The 20,060-nt window shown below is 26.1% G+C and overlaps 1 protein-coding gene across 4 annotated transcripts in view; it reads left to right on the forward strand.

Moving 5' to 3' along the window:
* The window catches only part of LOC112603592 (leucine-rich repeats and immunoglobulin-like domains protein 2), a 118,126-nt gene that overhangs the window by 49,399 nt on the left and 48,667 nt on the right, over positions 1-20,060 (forward strand). The window contains exons 1-2 of one of the 4 annotated variants that reach the window (XM_025352270.1): positions 9,411-9,531; positions 9,616-9,728. The exons of 1 other annotated variant lie outside the window; for it this stretch is intronic. The gene's annotated coding sequence lies outside the window, so the exon portion shown is untranslated. Of the gene's footprint in view, positions 1-9,410; positions 9,729-9,937; positions 10,073-20,060 lie in introns of those variants that run through there. 2 more of the 4 variants (XM_025352252.1, XM_025352262.1) reach the window with 2 other exon arrangements.

A 20,060-nucleotide genomic window follows, 5' to 3' on the forward strand; every position in this document is an offset into this window, starting at 1 on the left:
AATTTTGAATAACGTGTTTTACATATAATTTTAACGACTTGGGTTACGTCGGATCAACAATATAATTTATGTACCTTCGCCCTCTCTTCCTAATTCTCCTAATTTTTCTCTTCGTGGAATGCATTCTATTATAATTTGATATGTCATTCTAAAAATAATGTCTATAAGCTAATTAGTAACAACATATATGACAATGGTGTATTTGTATTATTTTGCTGCAAAAATACTTTCAAAACTAAATTAAAATAATTATCCTTCTGGTATTTTACCAGTGAATATAAATCGACAACAGCGTGCGTTATTTTCCTAATAAAACAAGCATTACGATACATACCTTAATAAATTCCTAATTATTATTCTGAGTTGCTCGTTATTACTTGAATATTTTAACTAAGTTTCTTAAAAATTGAGTACAATTTTAACTATACAATAAATAACTATTTAGATTTTTAAAATAAAAATATCGATAGTGACTTTATTTTTAAAAATTACCATTAAAATTGAATAGCATTTATCCTGAAGAGATGACTTACATGATATAATATTAATTATTACTATATTCAAGCACAATGTACCTATGTTAAATGTTTTAATAATTAAAATACTTTATAACTTACCGTTTTTAAATAAAATAACCACAACTTTAACGTGTCTTAAACAATAATTCATACACTCAATATCGTTTTTATTTTAAAAAGTGTGTCCTGATTAGCGCTTAGCTTTGATTAACATATTATATTATACAAAGTTTGTAACCATAATTTTGTAAATGATATTATATTTTAGTAAGCGTGCATAAGTTTCAAATAATATAGTTTATGTCATTTAATGTCTAACTACTTTATTAAACACAAGTATAACTATAGCTACATAATAAATTAAAAACTCGAGTACCTATGCTTTGTTTTATTTTCAGTTATTTCTTGTTATTATTTTTTTATATTAATAATAATTCCATCTTAATCGTAACGCCATTGTATAGAAGTGAAATTATTAATAAAATTTAATTAAATCAACTAGGTATAGTTATTATTTCAAGGATTTCTGAAAATCACAATGTAAAATGATTAAACAACACTCGAAAAAGGTTTTGATAAAATGTAACCATTGTGCAATGTTGTTCCGGCGGTCTCTTAGAAAACTTATAAATTGTTTTAATATTAAGTCTGACCTAAAACACTGTAAAAGTACCTACGGCTGTAACAGTCCCTATTTAATGCATAATCTTTTTCGACCTATCACCTAGAATAATTGAGATATGTTTTTCGCAGGAAAAAACTATGGAATAACTCATGACCGTTATTTGCGAATATAACCTATACATAGTTTTGTCCACACATGGTAACATGAAATATACTCGTATCGTTGTTTGATTTATGGCGTACGATTTTTTATTAAAAACGTTACAATTTAATTGCAAAAAATGTTTATTCTAGAATGTAACTTAATCGACAGTGTACTATTACATTAGTTTTCGTGCAGCCGTCAGTACTCGGCAAGTACAAGATTAAGGAGATCGTTATGAAATTATTATTAAAATCCAAAGACTTATTATTCAACAGATATCTAAACAACCAAATTATTAAAATGAAAATTATTCAACTCATATAATTATAAATTAATCTTCTGCAGCGTTATATTTAAATTATATTCTTAACTTCTTACAACCCTGGTCGGTGATATTTCCATTTCCAGATTTATAAAATTCAAAATATGACAAAAAAATTATTTACGCATTAGTATAATATTTGAGATCAAAAAAGTTTAAAGTAGAAGTAGAAGATAATAAATTAAAAATTGACGATAGGAAGTCTTCAAAACTAAAGGTAATACAAATATAATTTAAATATTTTAAATTTACTGTTTAACATTACTATTATTATTTTTTTTTTTTTTTTAATTAACACACAGAATCCTTCTTTAGTTAATATTTCTGAATTACCAATTTTGATTACTATAAAGAGATAACATTACTTAACAATTCAACTATAAAATATTAAAAATATTATGAATATTAAACTTTTTAAGTGCTTTTTTTATTTAATATACCTATTGGTATGTCATATGATAATACGAGTATAAAAACCAATTATTTTTATTTTAAAAACGAAATAACCGTATACAATAGATGTGTATTTAAGGGCATAAAATATTATAATAAATTATATATGTCTATATCAACATTATATGATGTCAAAATGAAAATTGTCCATTAAAAATAATTAAGCATAATAATAGGTACTAGGTTGGCAAACTCAAAGTTGTTGAATTCCATTTTTAAACTACAAAATAATATTATGAATCAGATAAAAAAATGTATTATTTTTCTTAATCTATCACACAATACTTAGAATATGTGTTCTACATATATAAACTTAATGGAAAAAAAATGCATCTTGATAATATATTTTTTAATTATTAATACACTTGACATAAATCTAAAAAGTAATTTAAACAAAGTGTAATTCGCATAGTTTAAAATATTAAAAGACCACTTCTAACAGTATCACACACAATCACGCATACAATGGCGTTATCGGTTAACCAGTGATATTTCACATTGGGTCTATTACATATAATCATATATTTCATTATACCTGCTACTTTTACCGTAATATTTGCTTTGATAAATATTCAATAAGCTTTGAGATTGTGGATATCCGCTATCAACATAATTTTTTTCCGCACTGATGAAATTCAAACCCCGTACCACTTTGATCTATGGTACATTAGTTCTAGAAAAAATACAATATAAGTAAAATCACATTCAAAAATTAACTTGAACTATTCATATACCGTTTCAGTTTATTTCGTTACCTATGTGGTTTTATATAATAATATTGTATATTTAAATTGCAATCATAATTATTTCGTGCATATTCCGGGGATTTTTTTATTCATCTCCGTGCTGGGTTAAACTGTTTTAATACTAAAATCTAACTTATTCCCCATTGGCTTTATGAAAACTTTCAAGACCAATACCAAATGCAAGAGAATAATAATATATCAGAAGATAATTAAACAGATAAATTAAAATATAATACACAAACTTAAAACAAATTGAATTCACTACTACACTACTAAGATAATTGTATAAATATTCAATATATAAATTCGCATAAATGTGGATTGATATTCAATTAAAATATAAATTAAAAATATATATTATATAATAATATTAATAGTAATTTTAACCAATGGAATTTTAACAAAAAATAAAACTAATACAAAAAAAACCTGGAATCTCGATTTCACTGTGTTTAGGGAACAAAAGTATATATTTTTATTAATATTAAAAGTTTTAAAAAATATTAAACTATATTGTTCTCGAGAACCTACAAAAACCTATATATTTTTAATGAATGCGTTAAATTAAAATGCACTTTATATCTGAAAATCTATTTTATTTTTTTCTATCGTTATACATACTAATACAATATATATACATTACATCAAAAACACTTACTTATTTTTAAGTTAAATAAAAAAGTACAAACAAGTGCCATTGAGAAACGAATGTCGTATCTAGAAAGAGGAATCATATACAAAAACGATGCTAAGTACCACTCACTGTTAACAAAAACAGGAGAAATTGCAAGCAAAAATTATTCACAAAATATTAACAAGTTGTGATTTTGTACACAATTTATTAAAATATTTTAAGAACCAAAAAATATAGATATAGTGTACTTTTAATTAAATTTAATAATAGGAGTACATTCAAAACTCGTAAAAAAATTACAATTTGACTACTGTAAGAAAAAAATAATAATTATAGTATTAATTAGATAAAGGCTTTAACAGTTGTTAAAAATTATTTATTTCTTTAATATTATATTATATACCCGATTAATATATTTTAGTAATGTAAACTAAACCTATTATGATAATATAGTGTTTTATTTAATCAATTTAAAATTTAAAAATTTAAGCTTTAGAAAAACACAACAACAATATATAAAATAATTTAATGAATTTTTCTGTTGATTAAAAAATATTAATAATGTCGACAGAGTACTAATTTGTATTTCCAATCGATAATTATACAAAATATTTTAACTCAGTTTAAATTTTTACTTAAAAATTTGAAGTACAAAAAAATTTAATGTTATTACTACATTAACCGTGACCTCATTTCCAGTGAAATTTTGTTTCTAAATTATGATCTATAAAAAGACATTTAATCATAATTTTTTGTTTGAATGAAAAAAAGGTTTTTAATTACAATAACTTTTCTATTTTAATACAATAATGATATATAGGTATATGTATTATATAGAAGAACTGAAAAAAGTTATGATAAAAAAAAAAGACTAAATTAACATTATTTAAACAATAAAACTTTTAAAATGTACACATAGTCGCATTAAATATTCATTTTATTCATACAGTTTTTGACCATAAACAATTTGTTTTAATAAGTTAAGTTTAAGGATGTGTTTTGACATTTACATTATCAGAAACAAAGTAGCGAGCACCTAGTAGCAGTAGCCGTCATAAATATTATTAAATGTCAAAATACAAAATGAGTTACATAACTGGAAAGGGGCATAATTTAAAATACTCACCAACGTTTGTACATTGCACTGTCATTTTTAACAAATATTAAACGTGCATAAAGAAAATAATGTATACTGCAATGATACTGAAATTATTAAAATAAAGTACCTATACAACTATCACACTGTTCTCATTTTATTTATTTTGAATGTTATCCTTATTTAAAACCACGTTACACTGATATTTTATTTCTATCCGTTCAGAAATGTAATCACAATTTATAAATGTTTTCTTTTTCCATCTAACTAAGCCGATTATCTTCCACTTAGGAGTAAATGATTTCAATAAATGGGTTACAATGAGTTCAGCTTTAAAACATCCTCTGATTAAGTCATGGTCACTTGTCGTGTAATGAAAAAAACACAATATAAAAATATTTATTCAATACTACAATTCTTGTCGATGACCATGTTACCAAAAAACTAAATAAGTCTAAAAAATAATAATTTTTAGCACATTTGAACCATTTTCTGCGGAAAATAAACTTGAATTTTAAATATTCTGATTTTATATTATTTATCTATACAACATTTATTTTTATACACTTTAAATATTTCTATTGGTATTTATTCCTTAAATAATATATTTTAACTAAATATACTTTGATAACATATTTGACCGTATAATAATTAATATCTAACAAAATAGTCAGTGGTCAATAATTTATCAGTTATTATTAAACATCATATGTGATTAATATGTAAAAAATGCACTCAAATATCAAAAACAGACAAGTGTAATATTATTGAATACTTAACAACGCCAATTATTATAATTATTATTAGTATTAGTTGTATTCTTTATGGCTTAATTGAGAGTAACGATACAGGAATACCTCCCCTCATTTTATTTTACAAAACTATTATAATATAATTATTTAAAATAATAACTATTGTATGGTATACTATTGTATTGTTTATTGTTATATATTCCTTTTTATAAACATAAACGCGCATATAATATAATACCGTGAAACTTCCATTTAACAAAATATTTTTGAGAACCACAACTAAATAAGAAATGCAATAATTATTTAATTCTATTTAACCAATTTCTTTGTAATAGGAGTTTATTTTGTTGCCCGTTGAGACTTTACGATATAAAAGTTGCATTGTATATATACATTTAATTACATTATTTAGTTATATGTTTTTTTTTTATTTACTCAAATGAGAGCATCTTTTCAAAAAGACCTTTAGGTAAATAAATACAAAGAAGTTTTTAAAAGAATAAAAGTACAATTTTTACCGATTCAATAAAAACACATGAAAAATTGTTTCTTTCCTTAAACATTGGTCAAATCACCCTTAATTTGTAAATAAATTAATTTAAATTGTATTTAAATACTTTTAACATTTGTGTTTACCGAAATAATATTTATTTTTATTTTTAACTATTTTATTTTACATGTAGATACTTAAAACGTTATGGGGTTATAGGTTATCAGTATTATCACTATTTTACGAAAAACACATACAACGTTCACTGTGTAAGTCAATATACAATTCGTCTGAGCACCACCGAATGCTTAAACATAGATCACGACCGTATATTTGATTTGTTTAAATATTCAATTCATTTATTTACTATTAAAGTTTAGACAAACTGTATCTAATCAAGATAGTACGGTAATATAATATCTACAATAATTTATTTAAATAAACTATAATTATCATAAAAGGTTTCGGATGTCTACCAATGTTGTATTATATTAAATTCTTAACATACATGTTTACACACATTATAGATTTATATAATTTTATAATGATGTGTCGTTTTATATCGTTAACGAAAAGCGACTAATGAGTATAACATTATTATTTGTTTGTGTAACAACGACACTCGTTTATTCGAAACGCACATAATAAATGCACGAAAACTCTCACGCATGATGAGGTCGAATAATACGAGTGTAATAATGGGTACAAGTTGAATAATATTTGTATGGCGACGGTTGAAAACACGTATGTAATGATATTCACATTATAAAACCACATAGTTTTATAATTAAATATCATAATATTACTTATTATTTCATCTTAATGCTTAAGTAACTAACCATATCCATAAACAATATTACAATACCTAATCAAAATTATATTATTAATATTTATATTTATAATTATACTATATATTACAGTATCTAACAAATTACCAATAACACTCATTAAATATGTATACTTAAAAACTACAATAATATATTAAAATAATTACCAAACAATTAGTAATGATATAATATTTGTTTATTAAGTAATTTATATCATAAAAAACATGTTTTTTTATAATACAAATGTATTTATACAAAATAAAAAAATAACAAACTAAAACGAAACAACAGGTAAAAGATCAAGTCTATAAGTAGAACCCCAATTCTGACATTAAAGTCAGTCAAGTCTCCATCAAATATTCTGTCTCCACCGAGTATTCTGCATCTAGTCATCAACTTTTCCTCACAAAATCTCACCGCGGTTATTCTCAAAAACAAGAGATAATTGATTCAAGAGGGTAAATTAACCTTTCACTCATTGTAAAGTTTTGAATTAATGTCATAAACCATTATTAGAACTATTGTTTTTATTTTATTCATTTAATGTATGTTAAATTCACATCTTAATCCTATTGACATCTGGTTATCAACGGCCATCAGGTAAGATAATTAATATAGATATATACTTTAGTATATCAAGGGCAAAAAGAATATTATCATTAGAAATAAAAATAATACACGTACACTCTGGAGTTGCAAGGAAGGTAAAAATAATCAATATTAATAAATCTGTATCTGTGATCCCGAATAAATCGTAATAATATATACTATATAGGCTTTAATAAATAATAAACGAAGAGGCAAAAGAACGTCGACGCTCTTAGCTCAATCCTTTATGTTTAAAGAAGCCTAATTATAAAATCTAAAAAGTTAATATATTATTATGAAGTAAAATTTCATCAATAACACTGGACAAATTTATTTTTGATTCATTACTCGTATGATATAATATAATAATAAATAATAATATACGTGTAAAACGTGCTGTGTGAGCAGGTACGCAAAAGGTCGTTAGCAAAAATAAAAAAACCTGTAGTAAATTGTCTAATGTGCTTTTAAGACTTGATAAAAAAATTTACGAATCAAAAAAAAATGTATTCGCTGTGCAAGTTACGTACACGCGAACATTCGCTATCGCGCAGATTAGACTTTACGAATTCGCTCATTGCAAAAACAAAATAATACAATATATATAATATATATATATATATATAAATTTATTTATTGCATATTTTCGGCGCATTGAAAGACGATAACAATTGCAGAAACGTTATAGCCTTGTGTACACATATTAAACGTATTTTTTCTTTCTTTCTTCTTCTCGTCAGATGATCTCACAGTCGATCGAATGGATAGACGCGACTGCGTGTTTTTCGTCACGCACCGCGTCCACGAAAAGTTTAAAGTCCCCCTACCTTGATTCGTAGAGCGGATCAAACGTATACATACTTGCACGCAACGACGACGACAACCAGAGATAAAACACTTACCACAATATACATTAATGCCCGGTTCATTGCAGCTACGTCGTCTGTCGCGTCGTGTACCTTTTATCGTATTCTGATTGACCATTACAATAATTATGGTATCAGTCACTAATCGTGATCTACTGGATAATTTTTATAGTTGCAGAGTGCAAATCTCAACTTTAAGACATGATCCGACTGACGATTTAACGGCTGTAATCTCGCGACTTTAATCGATCTTCTAACACCGCGGTTAGTTTACTATTACAAAGCTGTCGGCACGGATATAGAATGGTACAACTAAATAGCAGACTTTCTCTAAAACCACTACAAAATGTTTTAAAGCAAGGAAAATGACCGACTTTACACAACCGTGTTTACAAATTTCGCTACAATGATAACAGCCGAATAAAAAAAATCTCGCTTATTTATTTACTTTTATGATTGCCATAATATCACAGCACAATGAAAACATTTTAATCACAGTCTTTGATTAGAGCAGTCATTTTACTGACTCCTACATTAAGTCTAAGTCGGCTATGTAATTGTATTAGAATATATCTGTGATCGTCGCCATATTCAATGTGAATATATTATATGTATGTATATGTGTATATGCGTGAATGTGTATTTGGAACGCTACAGTTTCCAAACTTTTTACACATTCCTCCGTAAGCCGGCGAAATCCAAAAACAAATATAACTCGAACGATCCAAATTTTTGAGCGCGTTTATCCTATTTTCTCATTCACTAAATATTATTATTCAACAAAAATCATCATTGTCAATTATCCACAAGTAAGACTTGCCAATCCTACACTATAATATGTCAAAATGTACACAAATAAAAAAATTTAAAAGTATCGTTATCCTAATTTTATTCCTCTTTCGAAACACCAACTCATTATAGCCGCTCGCCTGTAAGAATACTTTTCAAAAATAATCTTTATTTTGTTCAAAATACTTACACAGCATTCCAAAATTCTTATAAATATTGTTTTCCTGAAATCTATATTTACAAATTACTAAGTTTTCGATGCGTTCAAATATTCGATCCAAATAATTTTTAAAAGATATTTCATCCAATTACATGGAATTATGGAGTAGTACTCATCTATCACAATAATATATAAAATAATATTTTATGAACTAAGTATTTAATAACGAAAATATGACCCTCGATCCAAGTGCAATGTGTCGGAGATGATATGTGGTACCTAAATGGAAACATGAATAGGCTACCATATACAGGAAATGTATCGTTAACGCTTTCAGAATTAACACCGTTTCCACCGTTATAATATCGGACGACATAATATTATCTATTCGACAGTGATTGTGCGCGAGAGTCGTCGCGTCTTACGTCTTGTGTCACATATTTTATAAATTCGTCTACAACTTTATAATTCTCGAGTCATCCACCGTTCGATTATCGATAGCAACTTTACGTCAGATTTAGGTATACTAGTTATAATATTATCATATAATATAGTGTCATGATATCTCCATTGTTATCGTTGTCGGATCACTGTTGTCTTGATAGCAACCGCCGGAAGTAACGCCCGGAAACTCACTCGAACATGGACAATAATAATACTGTCGTTGTTCCGGCCGTCGCCCGTCGCCGCTATCGCCGCCGTGTCATCAACTACGCAGGTGAGAAACGCGAGCGTGTAAGTCGATTTCGGCGGAAAGTTCGTCGTCGAAAAATTGTTTTTCTTTTTTTTTTATTTCAGAGGGGAAAAATCGATAAAAAGTTTAAAAACGCATCAACGTCTCATGCTTCAAAAAATTCGAAAAATGGTGTGATAGATGTATAATAATATTATTATAATATAGGACTGGCAGACAGACGTATTCCGCGACGATCTGTCAACGACATATCTATCAAACGACAATCAGACAATTTTATATTTTTTTGGATATTTTTAAGTTTCCCAAAACGCATTTCATATTTTTTAACGAACGCCAGATTGATTTTCTAGACGGATTTATTATTGGTACGTTTAAGTTTACATTTTACATTACGTAATTCGAAGCGCTTCAGTTAACATAATATGAAAAGGAATTTTTTATTATTTTTTTGTTAAAGTATCATATTTTTTTCTTTTTTTAATAACAACAATGTTTTAGATTTTTTTTTATTTCGTTGATGGTTACCGAAATTTTCAATTATATTTTATGTACAAATTATATTAATGATTGTACTATTTTTAATGTTATTTAAAAGTAAAACGTGGATTTAATTATTTATTTTTTATTTCCACAGAATTTAAATCTGATAAAAATATAAAATAATATTTTGTTTTCGTTTTTGGTAAATTATAATAGTAAAAATATAAGCACTAAAATTTTAATTTTTTTTCAAATAATATGTCATTAATAAATGACAACATTGTTTTAGTGCATTCGGGTTATGCTTAACAACATAAAAAAAAATCCACTTAATAATAAGTTAAAATATTAGTGTTTTTCCTTAAAAAAAGTGTACCCATAATATTTTATACATTTTTTTTGTTCACGCCCACAGTATCTAGTCCGTGACTTTTGTGCTTTGTTTTTTTTTACAATAAAATATTATGCCTTCGTCAATAATAAATTATTCATAAAGTGTCATAAGACGACTTCAAAACCGTGTTTATCGATTTACACGATTTTCGGTAAAGTTGTCATAACCTCTGGATAACACGGGATTCGTTAAATTATGTTTATCTGTTCATATTCATGCGATGCGAATATTTAAAATCAACGCATATTTACAGAGCACCTAATACCTATCTGTGCAATACCCATAGACAGTTCGCATAATTTTGTTTTTTTCTTATTCTTAAAATTTGCCAGCTCGATATTGCAATCGAATTACAAGGTTCAAACTCTGTTAATAGTATAATGTATAAACCCATTTCTTGTCACGTTTATTTCATTCATATTATGACACCTTGTAAAATCAATTATTCGTTTGTATAAAAACGTAAAAACGCGTTGTTTGTTCTTTTGACATTTTTAACTAATAAAAAAAGTAATGATAATAATGCACACCATCAGAAATTCAAATAAAAATCGCCGGATTTGGGATTTCGTACATATATGATCATCTGAGTAAACTCCTATAATCTTGATATTAATATTTTAGTTTTTTTAATTTTTATATCTCTTTATGTTCCGAATTATTTAAACGCCATAGTAGATAATCTGACTTAAAACATTTTTAACGCCCTCGACGTTTAAAACTACCGTTCTTAAATATTATTACTATGATATTGTAATGGAAAATAAAGATAAGAAATAATAAACGTTACGAAAACGAGAAAGTTGTGATGAATGTATAATGTAAGAAAATTAAACAGAATTATAAAGTACATAATATAAGATACATATTATGTAGATGGACTATCTATATTAGATAATTGATAATAGAAAAATAACTTTTGAGAATTTTTAACTATAATATACTAATACTAGAAGAAAACTTGCAAATTTTCTATATTCTATCAATTGATGTTGACAGAATTTGAGAAAAAAGAATAAGTAGCAAATGTAATTAAACACAAAAAAACTAACTTGCGTATAGTGTTTGAATGTACTTTTAATAATAAATTCCCAGAAAAAAGTGTCAAGTTTAGAGACCGATAAGACAAACACTTGGCTAAATAATAACTATACATTTTATAAAAATAAAAATGACAAAACAGAAAGAAGATCCTTTTTACAAATTAGTGTTGCTCTCTTCAAGGACTTTTAAAAAGAGAAACGATTCTTTAATTTGAACTTTAACGCTATGTTTTTAGATTAAAGAAAGACATACGACTGCAGTTTTTCTTCTCTATAGTTTTCATCTCTGTGTAAAACGTGAAATGTAATTTTAATTTTATTAGATTTTTTTACTTAAAAATAGTGTAGTAGAAACTACGATAAAAACGATTCGTTACTTTTTATTTCTTCCTTTGTTGTAAAAAAATACATATTATGTTGAGAAATTTTCTTCAATTTAACAATTGAAAAAATTGTATAGATGCTCTTATTTTTAAACCACATATTATAGTAAAATAATATTATTAAGACCATTTTTCTCAGCTATAATATATGAAAATTGTTGATTATTTTTAAAACTTTTATATATTTATTACTATAGGTACATATATCGAAAAACTAACCCCAAATTAGCAAACATTTATTTAAAAAAAAAATTATATCAATAAGCTTGTCAATTTAAATTTAAAACATGCACGTTCGTTCATGATGTCATATAGAACACAATAATATTCGACAGTTTTATAAATGGTTTGACCAGAAATTCGTTAAAAGAGAAAAGAGTCCAATATGTACTCAATAATTTCTTTTTTTTATTTGATCTCCTTACACAACTATACGTTTAGCTTACGTAACGATCAACAGATAAACATAAACTTAACTACCTAACTTTTTAACTTATAAATGTATTTTGTGTAATGCACAAAGTCATAAAGCAAGCAAAAGTATGTAATAAATGCCAACTTATTTATTGGGTAAATTATAATATTCTACCAGTATAAAGATAATGTTTTATTAAATTATGAAACCAATATCAACTGTTAAAATTTTCTATAATAACACTGATGTCTGATAATGTATTATGTTAGGGTGGGAAAACGTGAGTTGGGTCCCGAGATATTTGATCCCTTGAAAAAAACATGAGTTGGGTCCACGGTGTAATTCGAAAATACTCGAATTGGGTCCAACGTAATTTGCTAATATTTGGGCATCCATTGAAGGGATTACGATGGGGTACTTACCCACTCCCTGGAAAATTAATATGATCTTATTATAAGTATTACTGTTTTAGATATTATCTAATTACCTAAAGAGCATACAAATTATTTTTTTCTTCATCACTATGGGGATTTGAAATAATACAAATATTTATTACTAAATAATTTATAATATTTTTATTTTTTTTAATTAATCTAATTAGATTCTAATAAATACCTTAACGTAACAAAAAACAAAATTTTTGGGTGACATTTTAGCCAACCTCCACGTGATTGATGTCTCCTGGGTAATACAAATAGGCTAGTCCCAACTCATGTACTCTTCAAAATATACCGGGACCCAACTCATGTACTCTATAAACTATACCGGAAACTAAATCATGCTGTTTTTGAAATCTGAGACCCAACTCGAGTTTGTCCGTTAGGGTCTAGAGTCTAGAAAGTACGTTTTATGTTTATATTTATAATAAAACTAAAATTAACCACAAGTTTAAATAAAACAGTCAAATCTAGTCTTAACTGATAAGCATATATTCAAACTCGTATTACCTGATAAAAATAATAATTCAGCCACCGCAACTTTTTTAGTATCCACGCCAACATCGGTGTCACAGTGTTTCACCAATGCGATCGTCTTCATTGTAGTTATTGTACTTACGTGTTTTTGTAGCGCACCGCCCGTTTTCTAGGTCAATTTTTTTTCTTGACTATGGTGACGTTCGTTGGTATTCAAAATAATTGTTGTATCACTGTATATTTTAATTTCATATCGAACACTGAAAGAGAAATAAGTACCCGAGAACGGTATTTTAAGAAGCTTATGGAATTGATGGCAGGAAAAAAAAGACATGCACATGGAAAAAATTTTATAGAACAAGTAATTTTGACGAATTTCGGGTTTAAACTGTAACATATATATTTATATATTATAACTCTAATGGCGGGTTGCACCAAATATGTACATAGAGATAAATTTGTTTAACTGAAGTTAAAATAAAATCTGTTTCATAAACCATGTTTTAAATATTATCTGTTGTTAAAAATTTACTTTATCACCAGTTAAATTAGAAGATGATTTATCGTCGTGTAAAATTTTATGTATCGTTAAATTTTGTTATCCATGTTTTGTGATATGATATCAACTTGTATTACAGATACCATTTATTTGATAACCAGTTTATTGGTAATAACCTGAATATAATTAAATATTAAACAACACTTTTAGATTTAACACATGTTAATTAAACAAATGTTAGTTTATCATTAGATTAAAATTTAACAGTGGAAAAATTAATTTACTGATAGATAACAACAAGTTTGGTGCAACCAGGCATAAAACTATGAAATTTTTAAAAATATAAATTTTAAAAAAAATTCTATTTATATGTCATTTTTTATTTGACTTAATATTTTTAATTATGATATTATGAAAACATTGTTAATGTTAAAATTTCAATAAACTACCTATGTTGAAGCCAGTAATTAAGGTGCGTAATTGCCGCCACCAATCCACACACACACACACAAACACACACAAACATAAATTATTTTCGTTATATTGTTTATTTTATTTTAATTGTGTTGTGAATTATATATAATCTCATTATTGTCCTATAAAACGTATCGGCGCGTCATCGCAGGCCGCCGTGAATTCTTGTCTTTTGCCATACGTCGTCGAGCGAAGACCAAACGTCCGCATTTTTTATATTATTATTATCCGTTGAGAAAATCGACGTTATATTTTTTTATTCTATTATTGTGAGCGCGAATCGCCACTAATTTATTACACTTATATTGTGTGCGAAAATCGTAATCTTGTTTTATTAATTTTTGTTTTGTGCGCGAATCGTCAATTTTTTATATTTATTTGAATATTTTTCTCTTTTTTTTATATTTCTATTCGTGTTGTGATTATTATTTATATAGCTATAGATAGCAGCTGGTCAGTCTGCGCTCCATCCACAAATTGTGAGTTTTTGTTTTATACATTATTATTATTAGATTATATTATTGGTTGAGCCGAACTGGCAGTTATATATTATACTATTGTTATATTTTCACCTATTGGGCCAAAAAAGCCGTAATTATTATTGTTATTATCTATTATTATATCATATATATTTTATTCTCGAAACATAGAGTTACACTTTTTATTAGTGCACCAGAGTTGCCTATTTGTCCCTAGCTTTAAGTTACACACATATACATATACACACAGTTACACAACCACCGTACACTAGCATTCAGTAGTCTTGTTCGGCAAACCCGTCGGTGTGTGACCGTACAAGGCGTGCGAAGTAATTGGTGACCGGGCGCGCGTATTTACAATTATATGCTCCCGGCCATTACAATCTATATTCTAAAAACCATCACTCATACAATGTTATTAAATCGTTTTAAAATGTAAATATTGTAAACATGTTGATATATAATGTTTGAAAATATTTATTTTAATATTATTACTGTACCTAAATATAAGGTTTAAGTAGATAAGTATCTAGAAAAAAACAACAGTAACTATCGCTGGATACGGAGTAGGTACGTAATGAAATATTCATCTCACTATAAAAATGAACGTTAACACCATAATTATGTAATAAATAATATTATAGATACGAATTTTGCTGTACAAATACACAAAAAAATTTTGAAGGAGTGAATGAAGAGTAAAATTCTATTGCAGCCTGGCGTGTCAAAATGTATTAAAAAATATTTTTTATTTATTTCAAATGAAATATAATACCATCGTGTCATAAAAAAAATAATATTTTCTTCTTAAAAGTAAAACCATTATTTCGTCTTATATTCATTATAATAATTAGATAAAACATATTTTTCATGATCGACCAATTAGTTTATTTTGTGAGTATAAAGTTTTATAAAAGCTCATTAGGTACAAGGTATTTTAATACAAACTTAAAAATAATATTAAATATGTCCAACAAGAGAATATTTTATTTTTATTATTGATCATTAAATACATAAATTCAGCTTCAGCGACCAATCAATCATCACTTCATATATTACATAACATATATTTACAAAAATACTTTAATAATTGTAAGTAATTATGCAATATCAATTGTTAAACTGCTAAAAATTTTAATTAATATTATCAATAAGTTAGATAACCTTGTTAGAAACACCTAATAATAACACAAAAAAAAAAAAATACTTAAAATATTAACATATTATGAAATAAGAAATTTAACAATTTAATAAATTTACAGTAAAGTTACACATTTATTAAAAAATATTTGTTTTTTTTTTTTATTATTATTTAACTGAAAAAACATCAACAAAAGTTAATAGTTTTTAATTTTAAATCATGGTATATGATAAAGAATTTATAAAGTATATAAAGTTAACCACCATTATAATATAATTAATAATTATCATACATTCATATTAATGTTAAATAAATATTTGCAATATAACATAATAATATTATCGTACAGCTATGTTCACTAAATTTAATTATATATGTCAATTTTATTTTGGTGGTAATATTTGTGATGTTTTGGTAGCTGGTCCTAATTTTCGTTCATTTTAGCTGGGATGTTATATTTTTTGAGGTCAATGATGTATTGATATTATATATCTAATGGTTAATATAATTTCATAGGTTTCTTCACTGGAGAAGTTTCTCTTTGATCTGATCAATATATTATTTTTTTGTATAATATAATAATAATCACATTATTAAGTTATAAAATGTTTTAGTAATTATAGTTTATCAAATAAAATAATATTAACTTTGAGAAAACATTTTTTTCATAACACCTAATCATTTTAATCAAAACAAATAAAGTATCTTTTTAACTTATAAAATAAATATCTAAAACATTGGTTTTTTCATAATGATATCTGATCTATAATATCAATGTGTTATCATTATTTAAAAATAATATTGTCTTAAAACTCCTGTCAGTATAATACGAGTATATAATATAATATGTACAACTGTTTTATTATTATGTATAATAAATTTATTTATTTAATTTTATCATATTATTAATATTTATTTTATCTACCTTGCTACACTCAATGTATTATATCAAAATAATTATTTAAATGTTCAACGTTCAGATTTTCGCGTTACATTATAAACATCCATATTACAATAAACATATAATCCGAGATATATTTGTTAATCATATTTTATGTTTGTTAAATTTTAAAACATTTTTAAACTTATTATTTTTTTCATGTGAAATTTTCGTTGTATTTTGAAGATATTTGTGTTGATAATCTTATGATCACGGCCCATGGTTGATAATATACAGTATTATAGATTTTCGAGTAAAAAATTGTTTTACAAATTTGTTTTTTCACATGGTCATATGCCAAGATCGCTTAACGAGTTTGACATTGCTTAATTTCACAAATCAATTGCATTAAATTTTGATTATGTCATTAATAGATTTTAAAATATTAAAAAAAAGAAATATAGATCTGTAATAAAAAATATGCTTATTTTATCAAATGACTACAATTTTTTTTTATTTGTGAAAGGATGTTGATTTTTTTTAATATTGACTTCTCTTTGAAGTGAAATCTCATGTACGTCCCTGTACCATACTTGAATTAATGTATGAAATTCAGCACGAATTCTGTTTGCGATATTTAATTGACATTTATATGCAAACGCTATTTGCGTGTGATTTGAATTACTGTATGTGATGAATTTCCAAAGCCTCGTTGTGCTTCCACCAAACACCACGTATTAAAGTAAAATCAATTTACGAAATTCAAAACAACGCATGATAATTTATAACTCTGTTTAGACACCTACTTCGCCGTCCGATCGTTCGGACATCGACTTATCTTTGTTCGCAAACATAACATAAAATAATAATAATATATATAACACAATTTTACGCCTTCAGCACACGCACAATTGACTGCAATTTGAGCGTTGAAATTCAACTGCGTTTCAATACTCAATTATTTTGGTAGATTAAATCTCAGCAGGGTATGACTACAAACGAGCAAATAAAAACTATAATAATATCAGATGTTGGTTCCGTCTTTATTGTTTTTAGATGTTTGCAATCGTTATATAACACACGGGCTGGACAACAAACTTCCAATTGTCCAAGCTGAAATTGTTAAGTCAAATTGAGAAGAAAAACACATTTCGCTCTTGTTTTTGTTACATCAATAAGTAGATACACATATAAATATATATATATTTTCGTTTTTCACTTTCTTACCTAATATAATAGTTTCACAGACTACGGAAAAAATAAATCCACCAAACATTTGAATCTTATGGTTTGAATGGAAAATCGTAGTTTTCAAAAACATAAAAAAAAAGTGTTTCCTTCGTTAAGACAATAACAACTGAATTCGTTTGTTCATGACAAATTTTAACTATTTTTACTTCTATCTTATATACAATTCACCGGAAACAGGAATTGATCCAGTAGTGAGTTTTTGGGAGGTCAGCTAAGCCACTGTTATTTTTTAATATCGCGTAGCCCCTATTCTAACAACTAACTTCATGAAACTGTTTTAACAAATAGTTTATATACAATAATTAGTTTTACAAAAACCTATCTTAAATGTTATGATATATTTAAGTTAGGTATCTTGTTATACAAAATAATTATTAATTATAAATATTAAAAACATAATATACGAATACCGTTATATTGTTTATTTTGGTAGTATATTTTAAACATATAATATGAATATTTAACTTTCAGACAACGACTTACAATAAATAAAGCTATTTTTTAAATTCTTTACGTATAGTATTTATCTAGATTAATGCAATTTATGCGTTGAATTAAGTAATTACCAATAGAATTGACAGATTTTTTTTTCAGTAAACAGTAAAAAAAATAGTACGATTAAAATATCTAATACTGAAGTAAATTAATAGTAATCATTAAAGTTCTAAAACATAATAAATACTTTATAATAATAATAAAGTTTTATCTAAAATTTATAGATAGGTATTTTTTTGCGTATAACATACTGTAGCTTAAATAAACCCTTCATTTAAACCACTGTAAACTTACCAATAGTTACCGTCATAACTGCCATACCTGGTTGTTGTATACAAAATAAACTGTGAAAAATGACGTGTCACTTAACACCAAAATGCACCAATTAGAACAGGATGTTGACTGACAGTTCAGAATAAATTGACCGTACCGAATGAAAAAAGCGGACGTTCAACGTGCTTCGGGTGAGCCACTATTTTGGATGAGCCGGACACGTTCCTGATGGGGAGGGGGCGACACGGCAATCCTCCCGGTGGGCTTATGAATTTCATACTTTAGTTAAAAAATATTCATGGTTCTTAAAAATCCTTATTTTTATATCTTAAATAAAAAGTCGAAATCATACTAATAACACATATTTTTTTCACTCTCCTCTGCCAGCCTAAAGACATAAAAACACCGCTAGCGTATTAAATTTAATTTAATCATGCAAAGCTTCTGGGCTGCGCGTTATATATAATACAAACGTCGTTCGTTATCAGTCGTCACATTCAAGTAAGATGGACTCTGATCTCTATCTCCCTTCTCAGTTGTAAATCGTGTTCTGAACTTTAAATGCTTAATCATAAACGCGTCATTACTTTTACGTGTTAGTATAAGATATGTGTTATGTGTTTCACTGAAAATATTAGCAAATATACCTATGTACTTATATAAACATGTTTTCTATGCTTGTTATCAACTTTACCATCTATTTCAATCATCATTTATACAAGCATTGCTCTATTCATTTCTATAATTTGTCTGTCACAAAGTCGCTGTCAAATTAAATATTATTTTTATTTTTTTAAATTGTATAATACAAGTGCCAATACGCATGTCATATTATTCTTCCCAATTATTTTGTCATGCATTTATTTGCTTAAACTTATTTATTTTATCCTCGTTTATTATTCCATTTTTCGTATCATTATATATTATATAAGCATCGAGTGGTTTGAATTACATTATTTCCGATATACGTTTTTTGAAATAAAAACATTTTTACTATCTGAAAAGTAGCTTCTTATTTACCTTGGATCAAAAAATATAGATCTACTTTTACACCAACCAATAATTATTTTAAATTGAATAACTTTAAAATTTGTTAAATATATAAAATGAACAATTGCTACACAAGATCATTCAAATTTATTTGATTAAACTTTAATTTTAATTATTCAATCATAGTCAATTTTTCATTAATTGTACTTAATGTTATGTACTTATTAGAATTATTAAAAAAA

Source organism: Melanaphis sacchari, unplaced genomic scaffold (genome assembly GCF_002803265.2).
Source record: "Melanaphis sacchari strain LSU unplaced genomic scaffold, SCAv2.0 Contig0_pilon_pilon, whole genome shotgun sequence".
Taxonomy (NCBI): Eukaryota; Metazoa; Arthropoda; class Insecta; order Hemiptera; family Aphididae; genus Melanaphis; species Melanaphis sacchari.